Here is an 11,460-nt window from a genome sequence, read left to right on the forward strand (position 1 = left end):
TTCATACACCATTTGCATGATGTGGCGGTTCATCAAAACCGTGATTAATTCAAGCTGTGTTTAGGAAAACTGTCTCCATGCCAAATTCTGTCCTCAGACCACAAACCCTGGGGGCTCCCCTGCTTGTCTCAGAAACTGACTAAGTAGCGAATGAATGCAGATAGGCTAGAGGTGGGCCTGAACCAATATCCAGATCTGAACACTCCTGAGCTTAGGAGATGACTTAAATCCAAACCCAGATGCGGATCTCAATTTTGCAAATGGCCATTCCTCTCGGTAGAAGGCCAAACCAAAATCCCAGATCCAGACATCCCGCAACCCAGTGGGATGTTGAAGATCTGAATCAAAATTATACATGAGCCTGATCCTCGCTGATACGGTTAATGGAGCTATGCCAATTTACACCAGCTAAAATCTGGCCCGTGTGTGATATACACACACACGTATAACATGGGTATCTGATGAACTAAAAGCTTTTACTGATTTCTGTTTTGCCTAGCTCTGGTCCCATTACCAATGCGATTACACTAGCACAGAGGATAATGGCCAACTTACTTCTCTAAATGTGGGAAAAAGAATACAACCCGCTCGACTACAACTGTCTCTCTCAAGCTGTTCTGCTAAAAGTCTCTCTTGGTGAGTTCCCAGTGGTGACCAGACCTGGTTGGGAAATGATTTCCCTCCTCCTCTTTGAAAAATGTCAACAAAAACTCCCCCCTCCCCCCCCCATGGGGGGGGTGAGTTACTGAAGACACCATTTTCAACAAAAGTGGAAATAAGTTTGTGTACATTTCAGTTCAGTCAAACGTTTTGATGGAAAATGTTCATTCGGCTGGAGTGGTTGACAGGATTACGCACCTCACCAACACTGCAAGATGCAGCCCTATAACGGGTATTTTGTCTGGGATCTGCAAAGAACCCAAACCATATTGACACCCTCTACCTGAGGCCTTCTTGAAAATCCCACTCTTTATTTTTTATAGCACTTGGGTGCCTGCCACCCGAAACCACTGACACCAAATATGAGCTTTCATTTTATTTCCACCCAATTTACCTGTTTGTTTCCTCTCCTCCCTATCTCCTACTGCCCTAAGGATGATGGTGAGCAGGTGTGAAGATGGTTTTAATACAGCAGAGCAACTGAAAAGCATTTTTAAGCACCCAAGGCTAAATTTTGCCCAGGAAGGGTGATAGAGTGAGACATCGAAGGGTGGCCTAAGTGACATGACGTTCAATTCTGATATGGTATGACTGGAATCAGCGACATCCCTTGGCAGGTCAGGACACTAATCTTGTTACACTAGGGGATATAGAAACACACCACAGAAGATTACAAGGATCAAAATCTATCAGTGCCCGACCTCTGCCTGTAGCCTTCAGCAAGCCCAGGAAATGGAGTGTGGCAGATACACCTGACGCAACAATAAACTTCCCTCAATCCTCCAGAGGAAGCAGAAACTTCCCTAAGGTTCTTGTCATCTTGCCTCAGGAGGAAATTCCTTCCAGAATCACAGTGTAGCAATCCATTGAACCTTATGTGCATCATGTTACATATCTAATCCCATTTATCTCCAGAGATAAAATTGGTATGGAAGACACAGGTCCTGTTCTGACCGCTGAGTTCCTTCCCTTCTATGCTCGTGTCACTCCATTAAAATCAACAGAGTGACACATGGATAAAACTGGAGCAAAGAACAGTGAGTCAGACTCCTGGTCTTCTTTTAATCCTAAAGGCAGCTGATCCAGGGGCAGAGAATTTCGAGTCTTCATCACTCTTTGGGGAGGAATCTTTCCATGTGGTACATGTTTGTTTATTTCCAGGACTGTCTATGCCGAATTTGCCAGTGTAACCCACAACCATAAATACATAGGGAAGACAGATCATGTATACCGCTCCCAGGAATTTTAGATGTTCAAATAAATTAGAACCCTGTTCCAAATCACCCCTCATTTTGGTTTGACAAAATCTGGTACCCTGGTTCCATCTTCTCTTACATTCAACCAAGCTAGTCTGAATTTCAAAGTTTTGATGAATTTCCAAAAACAAAACTGAGGAAAACTTTCAATGATTTTTTTTTTGGATGATTTCCCCCTCTTTAACTCACCCCCACCATTTTAAATCAGCCATAGATCTGGTCAAAATTTCTAAATGTTCACAATTTTTCCCCTTTTATCACTTGCTCTCATTAGATGTGATACACAACGTGTACATCACACGTAGTGCAGATACGTAAGGCCCAAATGTCACTTAAGGAGAAGACAGTGTAATGATCAGCGCAGATAGCACCTCCCAAGTTAAATGGTGCTTTATCTTTATCTTGCTTTCAGGTTGTTGTCCTAGTATTCCAAGCAGAACTAGTGCACTGAAAAAAAACCCTACGCCTCTCCCACCATCACCCTGACAGTGTCACTACTCTGGGGCTGAATGAAATGGTTTTTTTTTTTTTTACTTAGCAGGGTTCTGTAGTCCACAGCAAACAGTCAAAAATTAATTTTTATGTAATAGTCTGAATGGGAGAAGAACATTCCCCAAACAAAACACATAGCATAAATGTTGGAATGAACATGTTGGCTTCCTTATAGATGACCAGGCAAGGACCTCCAGAATCTCCACAACTTCTGTTTTACATGGGCCATGAAAAGAATATGTACCTGGAGACTGTGTCAATGTGCATGAGATATTTTTTTTTCCCCCTCTAGCTTTGCTCATATTACCTTCCCTTTGCACCACATGTGGCCAAAACCTACAATTTTGCATTCATAATCGATTTTCCAAGTATGAGCCCATCCTGTAAATTGCTGCAAGCCCCTGTGGCTCATAGGATCAGATCCCACTTGAGAAAAATACTGAGTAAAAGGGTTAAAACAATGTAGAGTAAGATTTTGCAGTAAGACGGACTGACTTGTTATGCAAGGAAAATGTCCTGGGGCCAATGAAATCAGTGGGAGTTTTGTTCTAAGTAAGAATGTAGAATTAGATGCATAGAGAAGAAATGCTGATTCTGAGTAAGGCCTGCTACTATAGAAGGTTCTTTTACTGCTGGTTGGGAGGCGGAAAGGCAGGGTATTTATTTGCAAACAATCTCTGAAATTCATGAATTTGAAATAAAAGGGGCAGGAGTTGCAAATTTTATCTGCATTTTTTCCCCCCCCAAAACTTCAAAATTTCCAATTTGAAACATTTCAGCCAGGTCTACAGATGGTTGAAAAAACCGCAAATGTTACATCAACTTCTGAAGAATTTCTGCCTGTTCTAGGTTCTTGTAACCACCGCAGCCAAACAAACTTGTGCAACTAGATAGCAACTAGAAGAGATTCTCCATCAGATTCAAAACCAAACCCAGTAACAATTAACATTCTGTATATTCAACAGATGTTCTGTAGATCCACTGTTTTGTCCTTGACTGTATGACCAGAGCCACTCAATTCATTAGATTTCTCACACTACGCCAAGGGACAGCTTTAACCTTGATTTAAAGACAAGAGGCCAAATTCTCCACTCCCGTAAATGAGTTGCAACTCCATTGACTCCAATGGAGCTGTGCTGATTTATGCCCAAAAGCGCTGACAAGGTCCAGGATTGGCCACTTGCATGAAATCTTATCAGTTGCTAAGAGCCGCGTGGAGCGAAATCAGTTATTACTTATAAAAGCTGGAGGAGGAACCAGCCTCTGCTCTCAGTTGTATTGGTGTAAAATTGGAGTAATTCCACCACCTTCACTGGAGTAATGCCAGATTCACATCTATGTAACTGAGAACAAAACCTGGCCCAAGAATACGGCACATTTGTAGTATACCCAAAATAGACCATCTTTCCAGCCTAGATGATCTATACACACCCAATGAGACAGCCATCTGTAAATTGTTTTATGAAGACATTAATTAACCCCACAGGAAGTTAATCTCATGTTTGGTGTACTATTCATGGCCACACCTTTCATAACCTTTCTAGCTATTGAGAAGGGCTGCCGTATGCTGCTGAAGTTTAGACGTGTCTTTGCAGTTTAAAGTAATTTTTTAGTATTTCTTCTCCAACAGTATTGATGGCCCGTTTGGCTACTGACCAGAGTTGTCCAGTTAGCTCCAAAGTGTAACCATGTGTGTGTCAAACATATCTTGCAAAGGAACAAAGACTTTTAAAGGGGAAAAAAAAATCAAAGTTATGTACTGTACAAACTGCTGTAAACTTAAGCTGTAGTGTAACAATTTGTGCTTTAGAAGTCACTCTCTGCAAACCCAAACATGTGTATGATATTTATTTATTCTGATAGTTAAAAGAAAAACCAAGAGTTTATATTCATTTTGAAAAAGCTGCCGCATGATACTGTGTACCACTTGTGCCAGTCTTGCTTTCTGTATAGTTAGTGCCTGTTTTCATACTCCGCTAATAAAAAAAAAAAAATGCAAGGAATGCTTTTTTGCCCCTCGCAAGTCATTCAGTAAAAGTGATTTGCGCGGATCGACGGAAATAGAGATGGCGAGCAGCCTGAATTGTTTTGCGTCGGCTTTGTGGCGATTTCAGCGGAATATCATCATGATTATGCCAAGGGTGTTACAAGGAGGAGGGAGAAAAATTGTTCTCTTTAACCTCTGAGGACAGGACAAGAAGCAATGGGCTTAAATTGCATCAAGGGCGGTTTAGGTTGGACATTAGGAAAAACTTCCTGTCAGGGTGGTTAAGCCCTGGCACAAATTGCCTAGGGAGGTTGCAGAATCTTCATCATCATAGGCGCCAACTTTCCCCGGTGCCAGTGGGTGCTCACGCTCCCCTTGCCCCGCCCCCGCCCCGCTCCATTCCAACCCCTTCCCCAAAGTCTCCGCCCCAACTCTGCCCCCTTTCTGCCCCTATTGGACCCCTTCCCCAAATCCCCGGCCCCGCCTCTTCCCCGAGTGCCCTGCGTTCCCCCTCCCCCCCTCCCTCCCAGCCGCATGAAACAGCTGTTTCGCGGCGCAAGTGCTGCGAGCTAGGGGGGAAAAGCGGGCACGTGGCGCGCTCAGGGGAGGAGGCGGAGCAGAGGTGGAGGTGAGCTGGGCGGGGGGGCGGGGAGCTGCCGGTGAGTGCTGAGCACCCACCAATTTTTCCCGGTGGGTGCTCCAGCCCCAGAGCACCCACGGAGTCGGCGCCTATATCCATCATTGGAGATTTTAAAGAGCAGGTTAGACAAACACCTGTCAGGGATGATTTAGATAATACTTAGTCCTGCCATGAGTGCAGGGAACTGGAGTAGATGACCTCTCAAGGTCCCTTCCTATGGTTCTATGATTATTGTTTATGGGGAAATTTCCTAATGCAGAGGAGCTTAGACATGGTAAAAAGCCCCATAGTTGAGTCAATTAGGAGACCAGACCAGACAAAACCCTAGAGAACACAGAGTAGGGAACCTTCATGGGCAGTTGGGTATGGAATAGACAACTGCAGTCGGGCCACCATTCATTTTGCTCTCTCTTGTAGCCAGAGGTGTTTCCACAGGGCCCTCTGTCTGCCCCCTCTCTGTCTGCCCCATAGGAGTGCTGTACAGTCTCTCTCAGGGTAGTCATCAGCCATCCCTGGAAACTGAGTCAGTAGCCCAAAGTAATTCAAAATAGTCCTCAGCGTCCCAAACATTCTAGCAGCCCCATAGCTTGGGCCCATCTCCACCGCGCTGGTTGACTGCAGAGCCTTGATTCTATCTAGCAGAAGCCCAGCATTCCGGCTCTGCCTTCCTTCCTCGGTCAGCACGCACCCAGTTCTAAGAGACAGCATGCGATGTCACGCTGTGCAGTGGGTACCATTTTGGTTTCTCTATAAGTGCCAAAACGGTGTTCCGGCCCCACTACCCCTTTGCCCAGGACCACCTCTTCTCTTCCAGTTTCGTGCAGCTCCTTAGCTCATGCTTACACCAACATCCCTGGGACAGGGTCTTCTGCCCCAGCCTTTAGTCTTTAAGGGCCGGTACACCCCATCACACCAACCTAACTGGTTATTTCCAGCTGCAATGTCTCAGAATCACTGTTTCTAACACACTGGGGTCATACGTACCAAGGCCTCTTCAGTTGAATGACAAGAAAGCTTTATTGTACCAACGCATTTAGGCTACACCAGGTACATGGCTGGTTCAGTGGACTTGCCTCTCAGAGTAAAGGAGGAACCTGTTCCTAGGGCAGCAAAACAACACGCTCTTTCTTGTTCCAGGCAAAGTCAGAGTTTAGCCCAAAGAGTGACAAATGATGGTTGGTGGCAAGTCTCAGGGAAGCGATGAAGAAATCTTTATAAAACTCTCTCTGTTATTAACACTGGGTTCTTTTGGACAAGAAGACCAATCTATCTTGCCAGTGAAAAATGTACAGATGGTGTGCAGCGAGCAGTGACACACCTACCCTATTTGTGAGTAAAAAAACCTAATCCAATGCCCAATTAATTCAATGGAAAGACTCATTTTTCCAAACTTTTTCTGACTAAATTTACCAACATTCAAGTTTTCAATTAAACTTTATTGTTGAATAAAAAATACCTGACCAAACTTTCACAAATATCTTTGTCCTCATTTTCAAAACATTTTGAAATTTTCAGAAAAGATATTGAAATTTTGGCAAAGAAATGCAAATAATTATGTCATAATAAATAATTACTAGCTAGCTCCTATAGCATTTTCATCCATAGATCTCAAAGGGTTTTATATAGGTCAGGATCATTATCCCCATTTTACATATGGAGAAACTGAGGCAGAGAAAAGTGATGCCACTTTCCCAAGGTCGCCAAGGAAACCAGTGGCAGAGTCAGGAACAGAACATTTTTTTCTAAACAGACCTTTTTGCACAAAAAGTTTCGGTCTTGACCAATTGGCATTTTCCAACAAAAACTGTTGAACAATTCCAAGCAACTCTAGCTATAACACAGTTGTCCCCTGCCCCAGGTATAGGGTGACCAACGAGCAAGTGTGAAAAATTGGGACACTTTTTTGTGGGGGTGGTGGTGAAGTTCAGTTGTGGCTATAAGACAAAGCCCCTAATACCGGGACATGTGGTCACCCTACTCAAGTAGAACACACTAAAAAGCTGCTGCATAGAACGTAACCATTTCCCTGGTAGGGGGCTAAAGTCTTGGTCAATCCATGGTTTCAGCGTGGCTGTTGAGAGACATACAGGTTCCGACTCGTATTTTGATCATGATGGAACCTGGTGACAGGACAACTGCACTGTGACTGGGTCCTCTGACAGGGCCTCTGTTTATGTAAGGCCAAAGTCTCAATCAACCCCTACTGAGATTGGAATCTATAGCTCCAGGAAATCATACCTGATGCTTAGGCCAGGAAAGCCATCCTCTAAAATTACTGACAGGTTTGTTCCAGAAAAATATAATGTCAGAGTTAAAATAAGATTATTTGAGAGAGATTCAGAGCTCAGTATTAAGAGCATATGTGGTATTTTGATCCATTTCCATAACGCATACATAATATTTGCTGTAGGAAAGGGGAATAAAAAAAAAAAAAAGACCACAGTTAATATTCTTCCATGGATACCCCATTTGCTGATCACTCTTCAAACTGTGTAATTGGGTGTCTCCGGCAATATGATGAAATGTGCCACAAACATCAAAAAACGGTGCCGAATTAAATCTGCTTTTCATAATCTCCTCTCATTTCCCAGACCTGAGACATTTTATTCAATTTTTCCTGTCTAAGTTGATATGTAAAGCCATATAAACATATCAATGCAAATAAATACATATATATTTTTCAAATGCTCATAAAAATGCACTCATAAGATTCACATCAAGTGTCTACCACATTGTTGCTCCTCAATGTAATTCAATTTTTTGTAGTGTGTTGCTTTACTTCTAAGAATGTCTAGGGAGCTACACGCTACTGATTATTGTTTGTTCCCAGTTTCCCCTCTATCCATCATGTTTCAACTTTATTATCTGCACCTGATTAAAAATCTTTCTCATTTGCATTAACAGTAAAAAAAAAAAAAAAAATCTATGCCAGCTACCCTTAATATTATTCAAAATAAGGAAAGAAAATGGGATCCTATTAGATGCTGGAGTTGTCTATATTTTCATAGATTAATGTTAGAAGGGACCATTATACAATCATCTACTCTGACATCCTGCATTACACAAGTCAGAGAATTTCACCCTACGCTAATAAATTCAGTGTGTACTTTTTTCAAAAGTGACTAAGTGGTTTAGGTGTATGGAACATAAGCACCTAAATCACTTAGGTCCAGCTCCTCACAGGAATTTAGGCACCTAATTTCCATTGATATCTATGGGAGTTAGCCAGATTCATAAAGGGACTTAGGCACCTGTTAGGCACTTTTGAAAATGTTCCCCATTATGGTCAAGGTTCAGCTGTGCCCCCCACTGCCTGTTTTTTTAAGCGGGGGGGGCTGTGGTGGTGTTATAAAAACATTCTTGTTGCTCAGCCTAAGGAAATAACCTGATATGAATCCTGATATCAGTTCTACTTCTAGAGAAATTCCCTTAGGGTATTGTCACCTTAATGACTCTAGACAAACACCCCTACTTTACAGTTTCAAGGCCTAATCTGCAATCTTCCCTGTAGCGAGTACTCCTTGTGTCTGCGGCAGGAGTTGCATGGGAGAAGACTCTCACACCAGTAGTGGCAAGACTGGAGAGAAGGGGAGGGAGGAGCTGACGATGGAAGGGTAAGAACGCATCCGACCTAGACTGTGCTTATCACCTTAGAGGCTAAGGTCCTGGTCCTGCAAAGAACTAACACATGAGCTTAACTTGAATCACACAATTAGTCTCATTGAGTCCAATGAAGCTGCTCACGTACACAACCATGCATGAGTCTGTGTACGCAGGCCTTAGTCTCTCTCGTGTTACCAGTGCAGCTCTGAGGCTTGCCCTTGATTGGTGGCACCTTCCTCTTCACCCATCCCTGAACGGGTCTGTCTGGGTTTGAAACAAAGCAAGCTCACCAGGGTAGGGACAGAGAGCTTGCCAGCTGCCTGGGAGACAACCTTGCTGCCCAGTTCGGTAGCAGGGCAAAGAGCTTCCCGTCAGCTGTAATTCGTTACCAACACATCCTGTCTTTATTAGTAAAGCAAGACGTTGCTTTGCTAGATTCACTGTATCCACACAAAAATACACGGGAGACTCAATAAACGGGGAGGATGGGGTGTTGGGGGGAAAATAACAGTGCTAAACAACCAATAGGAAGTGGGATTCTGCTTGGGGTTCCAGTCTCCTCGGAGACTAAAGCTTCCTCCATATTTTCAAGCTTTTCTTTACAGGAATCAGAATGGGAAAAATCAGGAAAAAGTTTTCCCACTCTATCACGTGAAAGGGAAACCCAGGTAGTTTTATATTAATCAATGTAAAACAGAAATACAAGTTCATCGATTATGGTAAATCCCATCCACAACCTCCTCTGTGTTTTTTTTCCACTCCACTCCATAGTAAGAATAAGCAGCTCTTATATAGCACTTTTTCTTCATTGATCTCAAAGCAGAAGTATTTTTATTCCCATTTTACTGGTAGGAAAACTGAGGCACAGAGTGATGACATGACTTGCCAAGGGCCACCCAGCAAGCCAGTGGCAGAGCCAGGAACAGAAGCCAGGTGTCTCCTGATTCCCAGTGGAGTTCTATAGCCAGTGGACCACACTGCCTCTCACAACATAGACTGTTCTTCCAGAGTTCATATGCCAGGGCATTCCCACTCCATCACTAGATGGAGTGATGTGATGAATAAGACACAGGACTGAAACTCAAAAGACCTGAGTTCTAGTCCCACCTAACCTGACATGTGACAAGTCACGTCCTTGGTCTCTATCCCTACCCTTTGTCCATCTTGCCTAATTAGACTGTAAATTCTGTGGGCACAGAGAGTAATTCTTACTATGTACCTACCACAATGGGGCCCTGATCTCAGCTGGGGCCTGAAGTTGCTTCTGGAATATAAATAATAAGGCTCACTTCTGTAGCTACATTGTCATCAAACAAAAATACTGAATTTATTTTTTAAAAATGCTCCTCCAAGCTGCACACTAGCCTTTGCCCATGTGATCTCAGCAACGTAACCATAATAGACCCATAGACTAAGGCCAGAAGGGACCATCATGATCTTCTAGTCTGACCTCCTGAACATTGTAGACCACAGAACCTCACCTACCCACTAAGTGATCTTAGTCAAGTCACGTAACTTCTCTGCCTCAGGGTATGTCTACACTACCCGCCGGATCGGCGGGTAGAGATCGCTCTATCGGGGATCGATTTATCACGTGTAGTGTAGACGCGATAAATTAATCCCTGATCGCTCTCCCATCGACTCCAGAACTCCAGCTCGGCGAGAGGCGGAAGCAAAGTCGACAGGGGAGCCACGGCCGTCGATCCCGCGCCACGAGGATGCAAAGTAAGTAATTCTAAGTCGATCTAAGATACGTCAACTTCAGCTACACTATTCTCGTAGCTGAAGTTGCGTATCTTAGATCGATCCCCCCTGCAGTGTAGACCAGGCCTCAGTTTCCCTAACTGTAAAATGGGGACAATAGCACTTCCCCACCTCACAGAGAGGTTGAGAGGATTACTACAGTAGTGGGGTATGGGTATATCTTACATAGTATTAAGTAGCTGGTTGAAATTTTTCACCTGATTTTTAAAAAAAAAAAATTTAAAATGTGGTTTCAGGTTAATAATAAATAAAACAAATGTCTTTAGTCCAAATTCTCAATTTTTGTTGAAAAAATTCAAAACCAAAATCAAAATCTGCTTTTCATTTTCACTGAAATATTCTGGGAGGGGGGGAGAGAATCTCCACTGTGTCGTTCGACAATTTTTTGCAGAAATAAAATTGGAACTTGCCGACCCGCCGTTGTACAAACTAACTTGAGCTCACCTTTCAGACCCCACCAGGGATGCCAAGCTTATCCTGGTCATCTACTGTAGACAGACCTGTGTACGGTGGGGCAGGTTTATTGCTACGCCTGAGACAAGCTTAGCACTGGAGAGTCAGGAAACATTACAGCTCCGTGAAGATCTCTCCTCACACCTCCCAAACTCTCCTAACATGTTTGCCTAAGATCCCCATAACAGCCACCTTAAAGAGAGGCATTCTGATCTATGGTGAAACGTGACACATCCCTGAACCCACAATAACACCTTAATTCCCACCCCGCTAACCCCATGTTGGAGCCTACTACCCAAGCAGGAATGTTTCTGAAGTAGGACCAAAAAAAAAAAAAAAAAATTAAATTAGTGAGTAACAAAGGGTTGAAGAACCAGTGAAGCAGAAGGGAGAGAGAATTAGTTTTGCTTTCAGACACCCCCTCCCCCCAAAGGTGTCAGAGGTATTATTTTTAGGCCTATCTCAGCCAAGCTTCTCTAACCTGTTTAAACAGAGAGATCCGAGATGTGCTTTTGATTTCAGACACAATTCCCCAATGTTGTTTGCTTGCTTTAACCTCCCAGGGAGCTTGCCTTTTTTGCCTCACACAACTGTGTTGTTATATC

This window comes from Terrapene carolina, unplaced genomic scaffold, assembly GCF_002925995.2.
Source record: "Terrapene carolina triunguis isolate 2854851 unplaced genomic scaffold, T_m_triunguis-2.0 Scaffold110, whole genome shotgun sequence".
Classification (NCBI taxonomy): domain Eukaryota; kingdom Metazoa; phylum Chordata; order Testudines; family Emydidae; genus Terrapene; species Terrapene triunguis.